Genomic DNA, 19032 nt, shown 5'->3' with positions numbered 1-19032 from the left:
AATCACTTAGTCCATTAGAACCATTGTCTAATTACCTCAGTTCCTACCAAATCAACAATTTGGAAAATTTGTCTTAATAATGAATTTCAATTAGTGATACTTATTAAGAATTATAAAACTGACTATTCCGCTGAGTTCGCTACAGTTGGTGATATATTCTAAGATTTAAAAGAAACATATGACTCTATGAAGTAAGGAATATAAAAAAGTCGTGCAGTTAGATTAAGTGATAAAATAGACGATACAAGAAGTGTTCTGCTAACTTTTAACAATCTTAAACAAGAAGCATTCTTGATACCGCTTATCACATATCGTATAGTTTACTGCATACCAGAACATTCCTTTTTATATGATTGTAATGGAAAACGTATAAAAAAACTCGTAATTCAAGTACTTTAAAATTTTATGCAAAAATCTTAAATGTGCTTCAAGAGATTTTATGTGAAAGCGCACAAACATATGAAGAAATAATGTAAGCAACCAAACCTCTTATATCCTGAAATTCCTCATAAAACTTCTAAAAATATTCGAAACATATTAAGAAGAAATATGTTTTTAATACAGAGCTATTATTATGATGTAAAGGAATACAGCTATGAATTTGATAAGCAGAAAGTCCTCTATTTTATGTCTCATGACGAATAATGAAGAAATATTCGAAAGAAAAACTATCCTTTTTCTTTCTGCTTATTGGAAATGAGCCAACATGGAAAAGGCTCTTAATGCAAAATGGCATAAATGTATCTTTCTAAAATGCTCAATGCCATTGATTTTCATGCTATTTAGTGTTTTTTTTTTTTTTGAAATTTTGCTGCGGAAGTTACTTTTACATATGAGTATGCATCATAGTATTAATCAAATAAATAAATTCAGTGAAATACTTGATTGATTATATATGTGTTTCAAATTCTATTAATCAAATAACCGGTTTCAATAAAAATCCAAGCAAACTCGTTAATTACAAGTCCTGGTTTAACGATAACTTAGATTTACTAAATCAGATATATTTATTTGGCTGGTGCAATGATAAGTCTACAGATACGTAACTTTGATAACTCAGCTTAAAGCGAGCAATATTTCTTTGATTAAAAAGAATTGTATTGTCTTCCAGCGCTGTTTTTATCCCCTTGAAAAAAATTCCTTTAAAATTGACAGTTCTTAAATACAGTAAATTCCAAATTAACGATTGTCGGATTATCCGCGGGTCTTTTCACATTTTTTTTTAAATTTCCAAATTTATGATTGTAATATTGTTTGTTTTAAAATTTTGCATGTATGTTTTTATATTCAATGTTAGTATATGCAATATAGCAATGTTTTTAGTTTTTATTTAAATCTATGTGTGGGTGTTATTAATATTTTTTAGCTGTTGTATACACTAAATATCGTTTTTTACCTATTATTCAGCTTATCTGTAGTTCTCGCTAATTCGCAGTTACCGTGCCACCTTAATCTGCGTATAATCGGGAGTTTACTGAAGTCATAAATAATAACAATAAGTAATGATGGCCGGTTTGTTTTTTTTAATTTGTAGAGAAGATAAAAAATATTTGAAAATTATAAATTTGTTGACGACAATTTCCAAAATCAGTGTGATCAAAAGTGAGGGCACTAGGGTGGGCCGATTTTTTTTTTTTTTTTTTTGGAAATCTGATTTTGGATAGTAAGGAAGAGTTGCTATATGGTTCTGTTATCTCCTTCAAAACATTTCGCTATTTTTTTTTACTTTTTAGCCTCCCCTTTTTCGCCTTGAAAAATTGGAAAAAAAAGCGCAAAAAATGTACTTTTTTTCAAAAAAAAGGGGGGTGGGGTGGATGAGGAGGTTCCAATTTTTTTTTTTTTTAAATAGTTTCAGCAAGCAGTAGAAGTATCATTCAGTGAATCAACTGTAACACTTAAAGATGTTTATACAATTCGTAGAATACTTAGCTGCGCCCCTTAAAGACTGAAATATAAAGAAAAAGAAAAAAAAATAAATAAACAAATAAATAAAATACATTAAAAAAATAATTTCTGATGTTTTGAATTCAAATTATGTTGTTCGCAATCACGAGCTGCGACGGGACCCTACTCATTGGAGTTATTGTTTCTAGAGAAGGCTCCTGTACCCCCAAGCCTGCCCCTCCTTTTCTGCGGTTACGTGTGTATAGACGCGCGCGTGTGTGAGTGTATGTGTCTGAGCATGCGTGTGTGTATGACATGCACGCCAACGTCCGGGGTAAGGCCCCTATAACTAGGGAGCCGACGCATCCGCCATTTTGGATCAAAGTGACCGTCTGTTTTTGAGCCACTGCCATAGGGTGAATTATTTAAAGACGCAAAAAAAAGAATGTTAAGATCATAAAAATAAGTGAATGTGCCACAGTGTACTGTGCTAATAGTTAATAATAGAAAATCATTTTTATTGACGATTTGCTGTAAATTTGCTAAAACTCGTCAGTGCGAAAGCAGTAAACATTGTTATGTAAGTTCTCGGTAATACTTTTATTGCTATGGAGCAATTTAGTCTCAAGAAATATGCTTTTTGAGCAATCACGATTGCTTATTTTTCTCATTTGACCGTCTTTGGTGTCCGTGCCTTTTTCAATCCTCACCGTCACCTGCTGGCACGACTCCGTCCCCCCGGTAGCCGCTCCTAGTCGGTGGCGTACATGTCCTACACACATGCACGCTCATATACATACGCACTCACACACATAGGGGAAACCCGGCTAAAGTGGATACCCCGGGCAAAGCGAATTTCGCGTATAACTCCCAAATAATTAGTTGGCCGGCAGCCGCGTTGTCATAGCAACTGTCGCCTGTTGCCGCTCCAAGTGCGACAAACACGTCGGGACGAGTTCGCCGCACGCGACGCCAGTGAACGAACAAAGTATGTTTTGGGGAAAAAAATATTAGTTTACAGAAGTTAGTGTTTCATTTACAACTTTAATACTATTTGTGACATATTCTTTGTTATGAGTAGGAGTTGATTGACGATTATGTAGCTTTCAACTATCCGTAGACGACAAGTTTAGATGCTCTGGGTTTTAAGTAATTTTTAGTAACCTCAAAAATGTACCTGAAGGGCAAAGCGGATTGGGCAAAGTGAATACCATATTCACTTTGCCCGGTCATGTCAAGTCACTTCAATATTAAGATCTCAAAATAATACTAATATTGAAGACCGTCCTTATACTCCCATAGGATCTGAAACAACAGAATAAATCTAAGGCAACGATGATCTCCCCAATTCACCCAAACCTGAATATTCTACGAACTACAGCAGTCCTTCAGTAAAAAAAAAAAAAAAAAAAACTACAGAGATCTACACTCCAGACAAGTACTCCAGTAAAGGACAGTCAGAGACAAAAATTTGAAAAATCAAAGAAGACTGCCATGAAGTAACTAGATGATGTTTCGATTAAAGCTTCTCAGAAGACTATTAAAAAGACCAAATACCAAAAAGACTAATCAAAAATCTCTGCTACAAAACATAGGACTGCATAAGAGAATGATAAGAAGAAGGAAGTAAAGAAATTTGATGATGTAAGGTGCATTTTCTGTGATGAAATGTTCATTGAAGATGATCAGCCAATGGAAAACAGGATACAATGTCGTATTTGTACCCAGTGGTAGCATAAAGAGTGTTCAGCATTCGACAATGGTAATTATTTTGTTTTTGATAACTGCAATAATTAGTAGTGTAGAAGAAAAATGTTTTTTTTTTTTTTTAATATGCTCCTAAATTTTGAATGTTGACATTTTTTAAAAAATGTCTTTGCTTGTTACAATAATTACAGCAATAATTAGTATTGTAGAAAAATGCTTTTTAATATGAGCCTTTAAATTTCGATGCTTATTTTATTCTTAAGTTCAATTTCTTTGTTTGTAATAACAACAAAAATTAACACTGCAGCAAAAAAGTGTTTTTAAATGGTTCCTTTTATTTTCGACGTTTATTTTATTTTTAAGTTTAATTTCTTTGTTTGCAATAACTAAAATAATTACCATTGTAGCAAAAAAATGTTTTTCGGGTATGTTCCTTTAATTTTAAATGGTTATTTTATTTTTAATGTTTAGTTTCATGACAAATAATGTTGCTGTTCGCTTTGCCCTAGTAACGAATCCACTTAACCCGGGGTGTTGGGCAAAGTGGATATTCATGCCATTTTTGAAAACTGCCCTTATATCTAATAGTGTAATTAATATTAAGGACAACTGTTATTGCATTACGCAAATTCATTAAATGAAGACTGATTTCTAAGGTTATAACTAAACAACAAATAATTAAGAAAAGTTTAAGGTATTCACGTTACCCGGGTTTCCCCTACACACACGCCAACGTGCATACACACAGGTTAACGCACACACAAAAGTCTACACATACACAACTGTACGAACGTAGCCGCCCAAGAGGAGAGGTGGGCTTGGAGGGACAGGAGCCATGTCTAGAAACAAGTGAGTAAAGTAGTAACCAATGAGTAGGGAGTGTCCTGTCGCAACTCGTGATTGCGAAAAACGTAATTTGAATTCAAAATTTCAGAATTCAAATTAACTTTTCCTTTTTTTTTGTTTTTGTTTTTGTTTTTTTTATACAACTGTTACATTTTTAAGTCAGTTGATAAATTAATTGCTAAGATTCAAAAACGCAATGCCCCCAAAAATAGGACTAATTCACTTTTTTGGAAATTCAAGTGTACAATATCTTCACATAAAAATATATAGTCACACTAATACTACTAAGAGCATTAATAATGTAAAATAATACTAGTTTCATAATTAATTAGCAAGTTAATTAAACGTACAATAACCGAATAATAATAATAAATGTAATATTTCACCAATTGAAATGTTTTCAATTTCTTGATGTTTTGTTGGTTTGTTTATTTTTTCAAAATATGACACTCTGTAGTTCTAATAACAATTCGGGACAAAAACGAATGCATTACGCTAACATAAAATGAAGTTGAAAGGAAGCGAAAACACATCTAGGGTGGTAATATTTATCCGACTTTCGATCCAAAATGGCGGACAGTTTGACCTGGTATATGTAGGGGCTCTAATCCGAGGGACACTGCTCTCAATATCGAAAAATTGGAGGAGGAGTAGGAATTGATTTCTATTTATTTTTCAAAAAAAAGAAAGAAAAGAAACCATCGGGAAAGTCCCGGAGCTCCATCCCTTACCCTAACGTCAATAAATATGTCGTATAACGGTGTTTTAAGGCTTCAAGTTCTACAAATTTTCGCGGAGTCTCCTGTACCGTTCTTTCCCTTAACAACTCCAAAGACCGTCTAAAATTGCGTTTTTAAAACGACAAGTTTACAAATTGAGAGAATTGATGAGCAAATGGGATAGATCAAATGAATGAGATTTTTTTCCTAAAGTGCCCCTCCCCTCTTAAAAGTAATTTTCTAGTTGCGCCACTGTTTGTGTTGTGATGTATGTGTACATGTGTTTATGTATCATCATAAGATTATTTTTTTATTCAAAAAATGTCTTCCCATTGTTACACAATAGTAATTACTTGTTTTTAACTACTGCTCATGTAGTTAGGAAAGTGGGACTTGTTATTAATAATATTAATAAAATAAAAAGATTTTGATGTTTTTTTTTTTCTTTGTCTGCATAAAAATTCTGAATCTGACCCATGGCGCCTGCAGAATTCATATGCAAAAAGGTACACCCGCATGTAAATGACTAAAAAAAATGTTTAACTAGTTTTTTAATTTATTTATTTTTATTTCATTTATTTTAAAGCGAAAACAGAGATGTATTTTCATCTTTGTTATAATTTTTAAATATTTCTCTATTCACAATATTTTTGCACTTTTGTAATTTAGCCTTGCTAACAATAGAATTATTTTTACTCATTCAAAATAATTATTTATTAAAAGATTAAAAAATATATTACTATTAAAATATTAAATTAATATTATTTTTAAAAATGTATTTATTTATTTTGAAAATCCAGGGGGTGAAAGTGCCTCCCTTACAGGCACTTACCAGTGCTTCGAGGGAATCGTATTTTAGCGCTTTAAAGCGTACTGGACATAAACGTGAGATTAATAATTTTCGTACTATATTTTGTGGTTTTTCCCAATCTTATCTGATTAAATTTTATTTTTGAACATCAGGGGATGAAAGTGTACCACCTAGCCAGCAATCATGGACGTAAACATGATATTAATACCTTTCGTGTTTTACATGGTTGTTTGGGTATTTTGTAGCTTGACCTGTGTTTAAATGAATATAGCTTTGTTTATTTAACACAAATAGTTATTTTAAGAAATTTTTAAAAATTAAAAAAAAATAAATAATAACTCTTCAAAATCCCTGGGGGGTTGTGCGCCACCTGGTTTTTGGCGGAGTGGCTTACTTTTTTGCCCCCTCACTTTTTCAAAGCACGAGCCGCCACTGAAAGAAAGGTTCCACCAATGTATGACCTGCAATGGAGATTAAATTCCCCAAAAATTGTGAACTTACGAATGCAAAGATATCTGCTAAAAGAAGCTTAGTGTTAAAATTTTGAAATTTAGCTTAGGTCTTGGCATCAATAGGTTCGCATAATTGGCATGAAAATGAGTTCCTTGTAACCTCAAAGCATATACCTGCAAGTATTTATTTCTTATGACTAAAAATGTTTTTCTCTTTTCGGAATCCAGACAATCCCCCCCCCCTTATAACGTGATAGACAATGATTAGCTTGCAGATACTTTTGAGTTGCGTTTGCGCATACTGAATATTTTTATCTGATTCTGGTTATTACTAATCTTAATTAGCGTATACCGACTGCCGAATTACGACAGACAGACACACCAGTTTTGCATTCTGAATTACCTGTCTGGTATAGACAATATAAGAGAGTTGGAAGCAGATTTCTTCTTATAGAAGCAGAGATTCTTTTCATACTGTTAGGTAAAGTAAGTTTCGTAATTATATATTCCGACTCATTTGCTGTTTTTCCAGACCAATGATCTAAAATAAGAGTGAAACTTAATTATCTGGATATTATAATTGACCTGTTGGTATATGCTGTCTTAGCCACAGCTTAGGGTGGTAAGCACCAGGCTATTAATAAATCGGTATTCCAAGTTGATCACAGTAAACAGAAAATTACTCGTTGTTAATAAATTAATTATGCGCCGGTCCAAGTGGCCAACAGAAAAAAAAGCTAACAAGTGATAGAGACCTAAAAGTGAAATAAGTGAAACACAGCAAAATCGCAACATAAATTTCCGAGACATCATGAATAAGAGTGTTTATGAAGAAAACAAATAACAGAACAATTTTAGCAGGATAATCTGACTCGTAAACCATCGTAAATACTAAATAAAAATTGGATTTTAAGGAAATCATTATATCATTAAAAACTTCGACATTGAGTACATAAGATTAAAAATGTTTTATTGATTCGTTGTTAATAAAGTTCGGCGCACAAGTGAAATAAGAAATGCATACGTGTTTCTTTTTCTTCCCTTCTCTTTGAACTCATTTGTTCTTAGTCATACGGGTGTATTATTCAGTTTTTTTTTAATTATTTTTATTTGTCGTTAAGTTTCCAATTCTTCTTTTTTTTGCTTTTCGTTGCTTTTACCGAATGTCTTTACATCCAAAACACACTATTTTGCATTAAAAAAGGATTTCCCTCTAACCCCAAAATACGTGTATGCAGTACACTTCTAACTTTGCTCGACAAAGCGTTATTAATTGCCATTTGCATAACTGATAATTTTCTTTTCCAGCAATGGATAAATGAGTTATAATTATAAATATTGTTTTGTAGAATGGCTAAAGACGACTATTAAAAAAAACATAAAAGAGGCTATGTATAAATGAGAGTTTATTATATGTTTTGCTGTTTACCAAACAAACGTTCCAAAAATACGAATTGGAGTTCGTTTCACTTAAAAGTATTACACATTTTCTTTTAACAGCCTCAAGTTCTTCATTTGGTGATAAACTTTTTCAAGTAAGTTGAATATCGTAGCTAATTTCAACTTCTATGCAGTTTAAAAAGCAGCAAGGTAATGTTTAAATACATTGTTATTCTACATCAGTATGAAAAGGAGTAGCGCTTTCGTGTTTGATCAATGGAGAAGAGACAAGCAAATCGCTATTCTTTCAGTCTCATGTCCGCTTCAGAACAAATGGAGTGTATGATTACAGATAAAATGGGATTCAAGAATGGAGGAGACGTTTGCTTCGAGAAAATAACGAGTGAAATATACCGTGAATATTCATTTTTTTTATTTATTACTGAACGAATTCAGCATAAAAATTTAACTCTTTCAAGGAATATTAAATCTATTAAGCAAAAATAAAGAATGTTTTCATTTTTTTGCTCATTAATCTTTGTTTTTACGGTGTTAAACATTTGTGTGTTATTCAGTACTTTATCATCTGAAAAAGATATTTCTTAAAAATACATTTTACTTGAGAATTTAAGCTTACATACTTATCTCAGATATGTTTAAAGTTTCTATTTTAAATTCCAGCCTTATTTAAAGTTTTCTTTTGGAGCAATCCATATTGCTTACTCATTCATTCTTGCTGCGTCACGTGATCAATTGTTTTATATGTATTTATGACTTTATTTATTTCTTTATTTATTGATTGATTTTTGCCGATAATGAATCATCTTGAATCTTATTTGTTTTGCTTATTTTTTTATCTTTATCTTGTTTGATTTTTATTTGTTTACATTAATTTTGCTGGCGGTACATATTTCCACTTTTTTTTTTTTTAAACGGGAATCTGTAAGAGTATCAAATTTCAAGGCTTACCTCGGACAAAAGCTCAAATCAGACATGACTAAATTAATGTCTGGGCTAGTAATTAGTAAGTACCAATGAAATGTTTGCATTCTTTAAGTCTTCACAAATAAAGGTGCTTGGTGCTTAGTATTCTAAAAATATGTTTTCTTTCAGTATGGTACTTCCTAAACGTTTTCCTTTAAATTTTAAATATTTTGAATGATTTATTCCTTTTGTTGCTTTTTGGATGTTTATTTTAATTAAGTGATTAAAATGGGACATTTTTTTCATATATATATATATATATATATATATATATATATATATATATATATATATATATATATATATATATATATATATATATATATATGAAAATATATATATATATATATATATGATATATATATATATATATATATATATATATATATATATATATATATTCATAAATAAGAACCACTTATAAAATTGTTTTCATTGGTATTTCTGCTGCAAAAAAGGGTTGCTTGAGACCCTAGTAATTTATTACAGTAATGTTTTATTTTGCTTGTATACCGTTACATAGCTCGTTTACATAGGCTTTAAATGACTTTCTTGCTAAATGCTTCAACGTAAACTTAATTTTTGATACTGAACACATCAACATCAATTTCAGTCACTGAAATACATAGACAATAACCTACAGAAAAACATTAAGCAAATTTTAAAGAAAATATATATATTAAACTGAAAATAAGTATAAAGTGGAACTTTGAATAATATACCTCAAACAGAATTATGAAAGAAACAAAAAAACAACAAAAAAAAAAAAACAATGAGAAATTCATGCATGTTTGCTGATTTTCGTACAAAATGCTTGAACTGTAAACTTAGTTTTTAATAAACACATCAATTACAGTCACTGGATATCATAGATGATAACCTACAGAAAAACATTAAATCAAATTAAAAGAAAATATAGATAAAACTGAAAATAAGTATAAAGTTGAAACTCGAGTTATATGCCTCAAAACAAAGCATGCATGGGAAATTAAGAGTTATTCCCAGTACGAATGTGATTACATTCAATAAAATCCGCTCTAACGTATGAGAAAAAATAGTTTATGCTTAGAATATTTCTACTGGAGTAACTTCTGGTAAAGACTACCCCACAAAACCTCAAGACACAATGTGACACACTGGGATGGGACATTTCGAAAATCCGAAGCGAAAATGCAAGCCTAAAGCAAATCTTTCTCGATCAATAAGTAAAGAGTACTTTGCAGTGCCTCATTTCCTTCCAGAAACGTTTTTGCTTTTGATACAAATGGGCTTTGGAAAGGTTGATAAAAATAGGCTTCTAGAGTTTTAGTATGCGGTGTAGGACAGTGAGGTATAAGAATAAAAAGAGATTGTTCCCTGATTTGATGTTTCAGGTTGAGAGGAATTGCATAATATAAACTGTGAGGCGATATATATTTTATCCATGCAGTAGGTAAATGGTGGAATATATTGGTGCGGGAGACGGATTTTATATTTATATAACAGTTATTCAAAATGATGATAAATAATGAAATTTCCTACGCCAGAAAAATAAAGGGATGTTTTATCTGAACTGCTCTAAGTGGATTAAATAGGGTTTTGCTTCTCAGATTGCATTAGATAAGAAAATTCGGTGCTTAAATTCGTTTCCAAACCTTATTTGTAAATTAGTTTAATTTATAAGAACATTAAATAATAAGTTAATGTTCGTATAAATTAAACTAGTCCACATACGCTGTGCGAAGAGAATATTTTTTCCTAAAATAAGGTTTTGTAGACGAATAAGACCACCCCCTGTTTGAATGTTGTATAAAAACTTGGTAAGATCAAGAATTTATTGTCATCAGAAGGACTAACTAATGAAACTGTACGATACATGATCGTATCGTACAGAAAGTTTTATTTTTTCATGGTTCACTATAGTTTGCTAGTATATAAAAAAAATCTTTTACTGTTTTTGAAGTCAAATATACAGTATTTTGGCAATTAATCTGGAAATATTTTTTTTCCACTTTATCACACATAAGCGAACGAATAAGCACTCAAATTCAGCTCAGAATTCAAATGGCAGTTATTTTCAAACTAGTAGCTGTTTGTACGCATCAGGTAAGAAGCAGGCATACAGCTTCTTCCACCATGTGGCTAGAAGTTGGTAGTGTTAGTTGCTCGCTTGTTTTGGGAGTAGTTAGAGTCATGGATATCAGCCCTGAAACACGTGCTAAAGTGATTTCACTTAGAGAACACACTTCTAAAACGTTAGAATAAAGAAGAAAATTATGTGGAGTGAGTAAATCAAGTGTCGAGAGCATATGGCAGCTTTTTAAGACTACAGGAAATGCTGGAACCAACAGTATTGGAAAATGCTGCCGAAAAAGATCAATTTCGGCTCGTGACGACAAAAGTTTATATCGAATGAGTGTTATGAATTATATATTAACTAGTTTGATCCGGCCATGTCCATGGTGACAGCTGGTGTTGACATTCACCTTTAACAGTGAGATACAGGCTTTTAGAACGTGAGCAGAAAGCACGTCGACCGTACAAGAAGCTGCTTCTCACACCTCGCATGAAGAAAAAAAAAGGTTAGAATGGACACGAAAATATAAAACAGGGACTTAGAAAAACTGGGAAAAGGTTTTATTTTCTGACGAAACACATTTTGTGGTTCAGGGATTTTGATCCAGGTTCGTGAGAAGGAGCAAAGGAGAACCTTCACATTGATCAAGCACCCAAATACCACTCCAAAAAGATGTTTTGGGGTTGTTTCTGCGTTTCAGGGACAGAATCCCCTGTTCCCGTAGAAATAATGATGAACAGTGCCAGCTACGAATCGATATTGACCCAAAATGTGTTTCCAACCATGCCTTAACTTCGGCCAAACGGAGATGGCGTTTTTCAACAAGACGGCGCGCGATGTCACACATCGAAGCAAATTGTTAATTTCTGCTCTAAAACAAATTTACTGTACTGGATTGGCCCGGAAACTCACCGGACTTAAACCCGATTGAAAATTTGTGGGCTATCGTTAAAAAGGCTTCATTAGTTTGACAGAACTACGATGGAAAAGCTTATTTCGTCTGTTATTGACATATGGTATAAATACGTTGAAGTTAAAACTATATGCGCCACTCTAGTACATTCCATGCCAAAACGTATCTGTGATGTTAATTAGCCTTGGGGAGGGCATATTAATTATTCGTTTCAAATGTATTCCTGAAAAACTTTCAATAAAACTATTTTTTTTTTTGGAAAAACATACATTTTCCAATTAATTGTCACAATACTGTACTATTTTCAAGTAATAAAAGTTGATTTTTTAAATTACTTAAAATGTTTAAAACAAATGCATGACTCATCTTAACAAACTAAAAGAAGCATTTTATACTTTCTCCCGCTCTCTCTTTGCACAACATTAGTGTAGGATTAGTTAGGGTTTTAAATTTTATGTCTTTTGTAAAAAAGCAATTACCCCCTTCTTAAAAAGAAAATGTGTCAATTAGAAATACCTTTAAGCCAGACAAATAGTAGGGAAGGATGGCCCAAAGCGGGCAGGGTAGCGTATAACGTTCGGAAGTTGTAGTTTTTTTAAATTTTTATAGCAACAACTTCGGTTTTATTTCGTAGCAGTGATGGTGAACTTCAAAATAAAAAGTAATTCTTGCATCATTATAAGTTCTATATTTATTTATGACTAGCTTCCTTCGGCGACCAGCTGGTTCGCCTTCTTAGCCATTCACCTTTATATGCAAGCAGCCACCTACGGCGGCTGTTTGGCTAACTTGTCATTTACCTTTGTACTTGAAGTTTGCCGCCTTCGGCGGCTGTTTAAACAAATTTGGCTGCAGTATTAATCAATCCATCTCTATCTTTTTTTTGTGCCATTCACATTTTTACGCCAAGATTGCCACCTTCGGCGGCTATCTACCTTTACGATCAATCTCTAAATTTTCTTTTACATCTCTATATATTTTAACCTCCCCGCTCATTTCCTAATAAAAACAAGATCACTCAAAAAACCGCTTTTTTTTCTTTTAGAACAAACAAAAAAGTTATCTCCAAAACTCCCCGTAGTGTGCAAAAAGTAACAAAGTAAAGTAAGTGACAAAGAAAAAAAATCTCGCTGTTTTTATTGAATTAAATGCGCACAACTATGAAATGTAACGTAATATCGAAACAGCATAACGTCCAGCTTGGGGGGGGGGGGGCGGGGGAGAAGAGACGGAAAATAAAATAAATACATTCCCTAAATTAAACAAAAAAAAAAAGAAAGAAAGAAAGAAAAAAAGCTGCCGGAAAAAACACGTGGGCCGTGGTAGCCTGATCGGTAGGGCATTGGACTCGGGGCCGGAGGGGCTCGGGTTCGATCCCCGCTGGTCGAAGACCCACCGTCGTCATTAAAGGGGACTGGGCGACGTTAAATATGCTCGTGGTCTCAATGTCCTCCAAGTGAAACGATACCTCTGGGGGTGCTAGTACCAGGTAGGCTATTAGCTCTTGGACTAGTTCTAAATTCTCATTAACTGTTCGATCCGGTGATGGTGCTGCCATCTATCGGTATATAAAAATAATGGAGGCAAGGCACTAGTATGCAGACCTCGACATAAATACAGTTGAAGTCAGTTGTGACTCTTGAATAGAAATAGAAAAAAAAAACACGTGGTCATCACGTCATAAAATGTAGAAGTAAGCTATATAGTAAAAAAAAGATTAACATTGTTTGCGATTAAGATTCCGGTCGTAAATATCGAATCGAAATCCAAGTAGTGACGTCAGAGGCATAGAAGATTGAAGAATGCGTTTTTCGACCGATGCGTAGAAAGATATGATGTGTTCAGCATTAAAAAAATTGTAAAAAAAAAAAACTATTGCGTATTTTTAAGAACTTTTTTCTTCTGAAGAGGGCAAAATGTTTTTACTATTACCAACTTAAATTTTAGAAATGAGGCTTTGATACTTCTCGCAGGATGATATTAGAAAAATGTAAAACCCATTAAAAAATGCAAATTGAAGGTTTTTTCAAAAATTCATAAAAAATACAAAAATTGCTCTATCTTCAAAAATTTTTCATTCATCATATTTAAAATTAAATTTCCAACACTATAGTACAAAAATATTTGTGTGGTGCGATTGGTTCGGGGTCTGTGAGGTAAAAAGTACTAAAAAGTGCAAAAAAACACATAAAACATTAAATAACTTTTTTTCTAATTAAAATATCAAAAATCGAAACCCGAGGTGCACTTCTTCGGCAGAAACTGTACCTGTATACCAAATTTCATCTTTCTAGGCCTTACCGTTTTCCCGGGAAGCGCGCCACACACACACACACACACAAACATCTTATTTTATTATATGTATAGATGAAACATGACAAACCTATAATTATAACGCTGAATTCAAAAACCAAACCAACTAAATGTGCACTGTAGTTTGAAAGTGTATGGTGTCAGAATAAAGTAATATTATTGACATTAAAGAATATAAACTGAAAGTCAACTAATCACACGTCACATACCATCAGTTGTTTTTTGATATGTATTATTTTTCTTATTTTAAGCCTGGTTAAGCAATGCAGCTTCACCGCTGCTTCTTTGGGACTGATTGAAACTCGGTGGTTTTCGAGTAAACACGACATATGCATGCATCACCATGCATGCATACCATGCGCCGGCATACGAATGCCTAACTGCTTCTAAGTACGAAACCGTTAGTCATTTAAACATAAATAGAAGAACATTTAAAAGAAATATATTCTTAAATTTCAAAAATAAATAACAATGTCTTGATAAGTTTATTTCCAAATAATGTAGAACGTGTAAAAAAAATTCTAAAGAGTGTGCAGTAAAACTTCCTGACATCACAGCAACATTTTTTACAAATTCAACGTTTTACGCATACTGAAATTTTCTTTATATAAAAGCTCGAATAGGAAAATGCCAAATCTTGTAGAGTCTTAAACCGGGAAAACACCTTTAAGCTTTAGAGCAGATAAAGGAGAAAAAAATCTAAAACAAGATTAAGGGAACGAAGTGGCGTGGCTTCTTACTGTAAAGTCTGATGTCGTAAGAAAATGGTAATAAAGACGCCAACCGATGTTTCTAGAAAGAAAAGTAAAGAACCTATTTTTTTTTTTTTTTTTTTTTTCACATCTTACTAAAATTTAACAGAATATTGGATGGTTAACATATTCAAATGTTTACAACGCACAAAGTGTGAAATATTTGTTTACTGCGAGACGTAGACAACGAGAAATAATTTTTGAGAATATTGTAGAAAAAAAAGTTCAAACTGAAAAAAATATATCGTATGCCTTTTTGCATATGAATTATTTTTTTTTTTCTAAAAATATGAAAATAAGAGTTTTATAAAATACTCCATTTCAATATGGTGATATATTTTAAAAACAGAGTTTTTTGGTTTGGGATTTAAGATGCACTGGCTAATTTAAAAACAGGGTACTTTTCAACGATTTTTTACCATGCATATTTTTATTCTATATATTTTTTTAAATTTTCAATTGATATAATAAAAATAAATGGAAACTATTTTACAATTTTTTTGAGCAGAAGTTAGCCGTAGTTTGAAGGAGCTAAACAGATCGGCAAAAAATTTAGAAAAAGGAAGAAAACTGCATTTCAGTCAAATCGTCATTTTACTTTCTCAATAAACTTCTTAATCCAAAATATAATTTACAGGCATATTTGTAAATTGCATTTTGCAAAAAAAAAAATTTCTAATATACGTTTGCTTGATTCTACGGATACAAACTCATCAATTGCATGCCAAATTATCAAGCTAACATTTGGCACGGTCAATTTAATGGCTCCAAAAATAAATAATAAATGATTATAAAAAAAAAAGTTACTTATTTGTTTGAAACACTTCATTTTGTGGGCTGGAATTCGAGAAAAGTAATTAAAATATTAAATGTAAAATTTAAGTAAAATATTTAATAAATACATAAATATAGATTTTAGGGGAGGGTGACCCAAAGCGGGTAGGCCTTCGTATGCCCCCCCCCCCCAATGGTGTGTTAGCGACGATGCATACGCATGTCGTGTTTACATAAACACCCCCGAGTTTTAATCAGCCCCAGTGAAACAGCAGTGAAGCGGCATGCGCAACCAGGCTTAAAATAAAAAAAAAGATACATTTCTAAAAAATGAAGTTTTGTAAATTGTTATTAGTCGAAGATCAGCTTTTTTTTTTATAATTGTTAATAATATTACGTTATTCTTACACCATTCACCCTCAAACTACGATAGTCATTTTTTTGTTCCTTTTTTTAATTTAAGGTAAGCTATAATTATTGAAATAAAAAACGTGCCTTCGGGTAAAGCTAGTATAGGATTTAATCATATATTTATTTATAATTTGTTGACCCGTGTGCTGACTTTTTCTATTTCAATAGGATAAGCCTAGCTTTAAGAAGTTAGTTTTTAGGATAACAATTACTCCATTAAATTAATCAGTTATTTCTTTATGTTTTTTAAACAAATGTGCTGACTTTAAATTTGATAAATACTACTTTTTTAGATATTTTTTTCATAATCGAAGGAGCTAGTGAACTAAATTAATCATTTATAACTTTATATTTGATTGTCAAATGTACCAAATCATAATTAGTTAAGCTTACCCGTTTTGTACTTCCTACTAGGGCAAAGTGGGTTTTTCAAATGTTCGTAAAATTTGATAATAAATAAATATTGGGTTTGAAATAATGCAAAAATCCCTTTTTATTTTGAAGTTCAAGGACCCTGATAGGAAATAAAACTCAAATTGTTGCGATAAAAATCCGAAAACTATAATTTTTGACCGTCCTTCAACAACCTACCCGTTTTGGGCCACCCTTCCCTGTTTACCTATTTTTATTACATTTTTACGAACTTATTTATAATTTTAGTTTCTTAGTTATTTTCTTCTTGTATTTCTGAATCGTATAAAATATGCTAAAATTCAACTTTGTTACTTGTATTTCCAAACGAAGTTCTATAGATATGTGTTTATAACAAGATGCAGAACTTTTAATTAAAACTGCTGAAATTTTTGAGGAAAAAACTAAATGAATAAACAGAAAGGAAAAAAATAATTGCAAAGCCAAAAATAATTATAAAACCACTAAATAAACAAAGAAAGACAAAACAACCAAATAAGGCAAATTATTTACAAAAATAAATAGGCACATGAACTAGAAGAAATAGGCGATTGTAGAAACAAGCAAAATTTTGAGAAAAAAAAAAAAAAGAACCAACACCTTTAATTTATTACAGTATAAATTGTTATACATTATTTTATTACAAATATTGATAAATGAAGAAATACATTAATAAATAAATTGACAAAAATAAATAATAATAATAATAGTAATAATAATTCTCACTCTCGTACATGAAAGCTCGACTAGAATATTTCTGCCGGTATCTCAACAGCTTTTAAGGTAAATACTCTTCCACAGAATCTCAAGACAAAATGTAACGCTTAGGGATATGACATTTTGTAAAGAAGCGTCCATTCCCAAGCGAAAATGCAAGCCTAAAGCAAATACTTCCTGATCAATAACTAAAGAGTACCTTGAAGTGTCTCATTTTCGTCTCGAAATGTTTCGACTATACAGAAAGTGGACTGAGGAAAGGTTGACGAAAATAGTATCTCGGGATTTTAGTAGATGGTGTGGGTGGATAAGGCGGCAATATGAAAACTGATTGTTGAAAGGTAGTAGAGGATATACTTTCAAGATTGCAAGCAAAACACTCCCAGCATTATTACCAATTAAGAAAACATTGTCTCTATCTTTATTCATAAATTAATAGCATACATCATTTTATATATTCATTTTCTTTATCAATCTGCTAATCACTCTATTTCTGGCAATCATAGAAATATTAAACCGCTAACTGCCAACTACTATAAATCTCAATGACTCGTAGATATTGAAGAAATACAGGTATGTGTCTTAATATAGTCTAACATTTTACTTCCACATAACAATTCATTATATACTATATATTATATATTGTCCTATGCAGGTAATGATACATAATTTAATGCATTAGAGAGTGAGATACTTTATTATTGCTTTACAATCATAAAACCAATAATGGTCATTAATGATACATTTTACAGGAAAGAAGATTAATGAAGAGTCGTGGAACAAGAAGCTCATAATAACGAATAAATACCTTTGTGCTGAAAATTCAAAAAATCAGTAATCCAACGTCAGAAAGCACAAATATTTGCAAAATATTGCAGACACGTGTTTCGGTGTTACAAGGAACACCTTTTTCAATGCAAAGAAATGTGAGCTTCTGGATGAAAAGTCATCCGAGAAAAGCAACACCGTGGAACAGGAGATAGTATAAATATCAAAAACTAGAAATTAAACAAAAACAAAAAAGATAAAATGACACCTGGAGGCAAAATTTATTATATAATTCCATCAGGAAAAAAACCGTTAAGTAATAAATTTTCCAAGAAAACCCATAAACAATGCAAAAAGTCCAAAAATGAAACCACTCTGAATAAATTAGCAATAAATTTGCCAGCGGGAAAAACTATGTGTGAAAGCAATGTATCAAATGGAGAAATGCATTTAAGAACAAAGTGAAGGATAAACATATTGGAATAAGTTAATCACAAAACGAAATAAGAAAGCAAAAAATGAAAAAAATAAAAGTAAGAAATGTACGGCGTTTACATAAAAAATAATATAAAAACTAAACCAATTTTAACAAAGGAGTCCACACAGAAGAAAAATAGGGAATTGCAGTAAGATCATTGACTAAATTAGAACGGTTCCTCAGGATGTGGAAAGATTCCCAGAAATCAAGATCCAACGAATTGGGGCATTTTTGGATAATTTGATAAGAGTTAAAGTCAAAAGAATGATTTGATTCCCAGCAGTGCTGGGCAATACTGGATTTATTCAGCTGTTGTTTCCTCACATAGTTTTGATGTTCTTTTAACCGAAATTTCAAAGAACGGCGGGTCTGTCCGATGTATCCGAGTCCGCAATTGCAAACAATTTTATAGATCCCACAGCAATTAAGAGGATGAATAGGATCTTTAAGAGAAGAGAAAGAAAGTTTATTAATAGGAGAAAATACCACTTGGAATTGGAATCGCTTCAGAATCTTAGCAACCTGAAAACTAATACCAGGGAAGAAAGGCAGAACAACTAAATTCTTAGTGTTAAAAGTTCTATTAAGAGCAATATTTTGAGATTTTTTGCAAAGTTTTTTATAAATGGAATCAACTAAGGTGGGCGGATAGTCTC

This window comes from Uloborus diversus, chromosome 6, assembly GCF_026930045.1.
Source record: "Uloborus diversus isolate 005 chromosome 6, Udiv.v.3.1, whole genome shotgun sequence".
In the NCBI taxonomy this organism is placed as follows: domain Eukaryota; kingdom Metazoa; phylum Arthropoda; class Arachnida; order Araneae; family Uloboridae; genus Uloborus; species Uloborus diversus.
The sequence above is the reverse complement of the archived record's forward strand: the minus strand, read 5'-3'. Positions refer to the sequence as shown.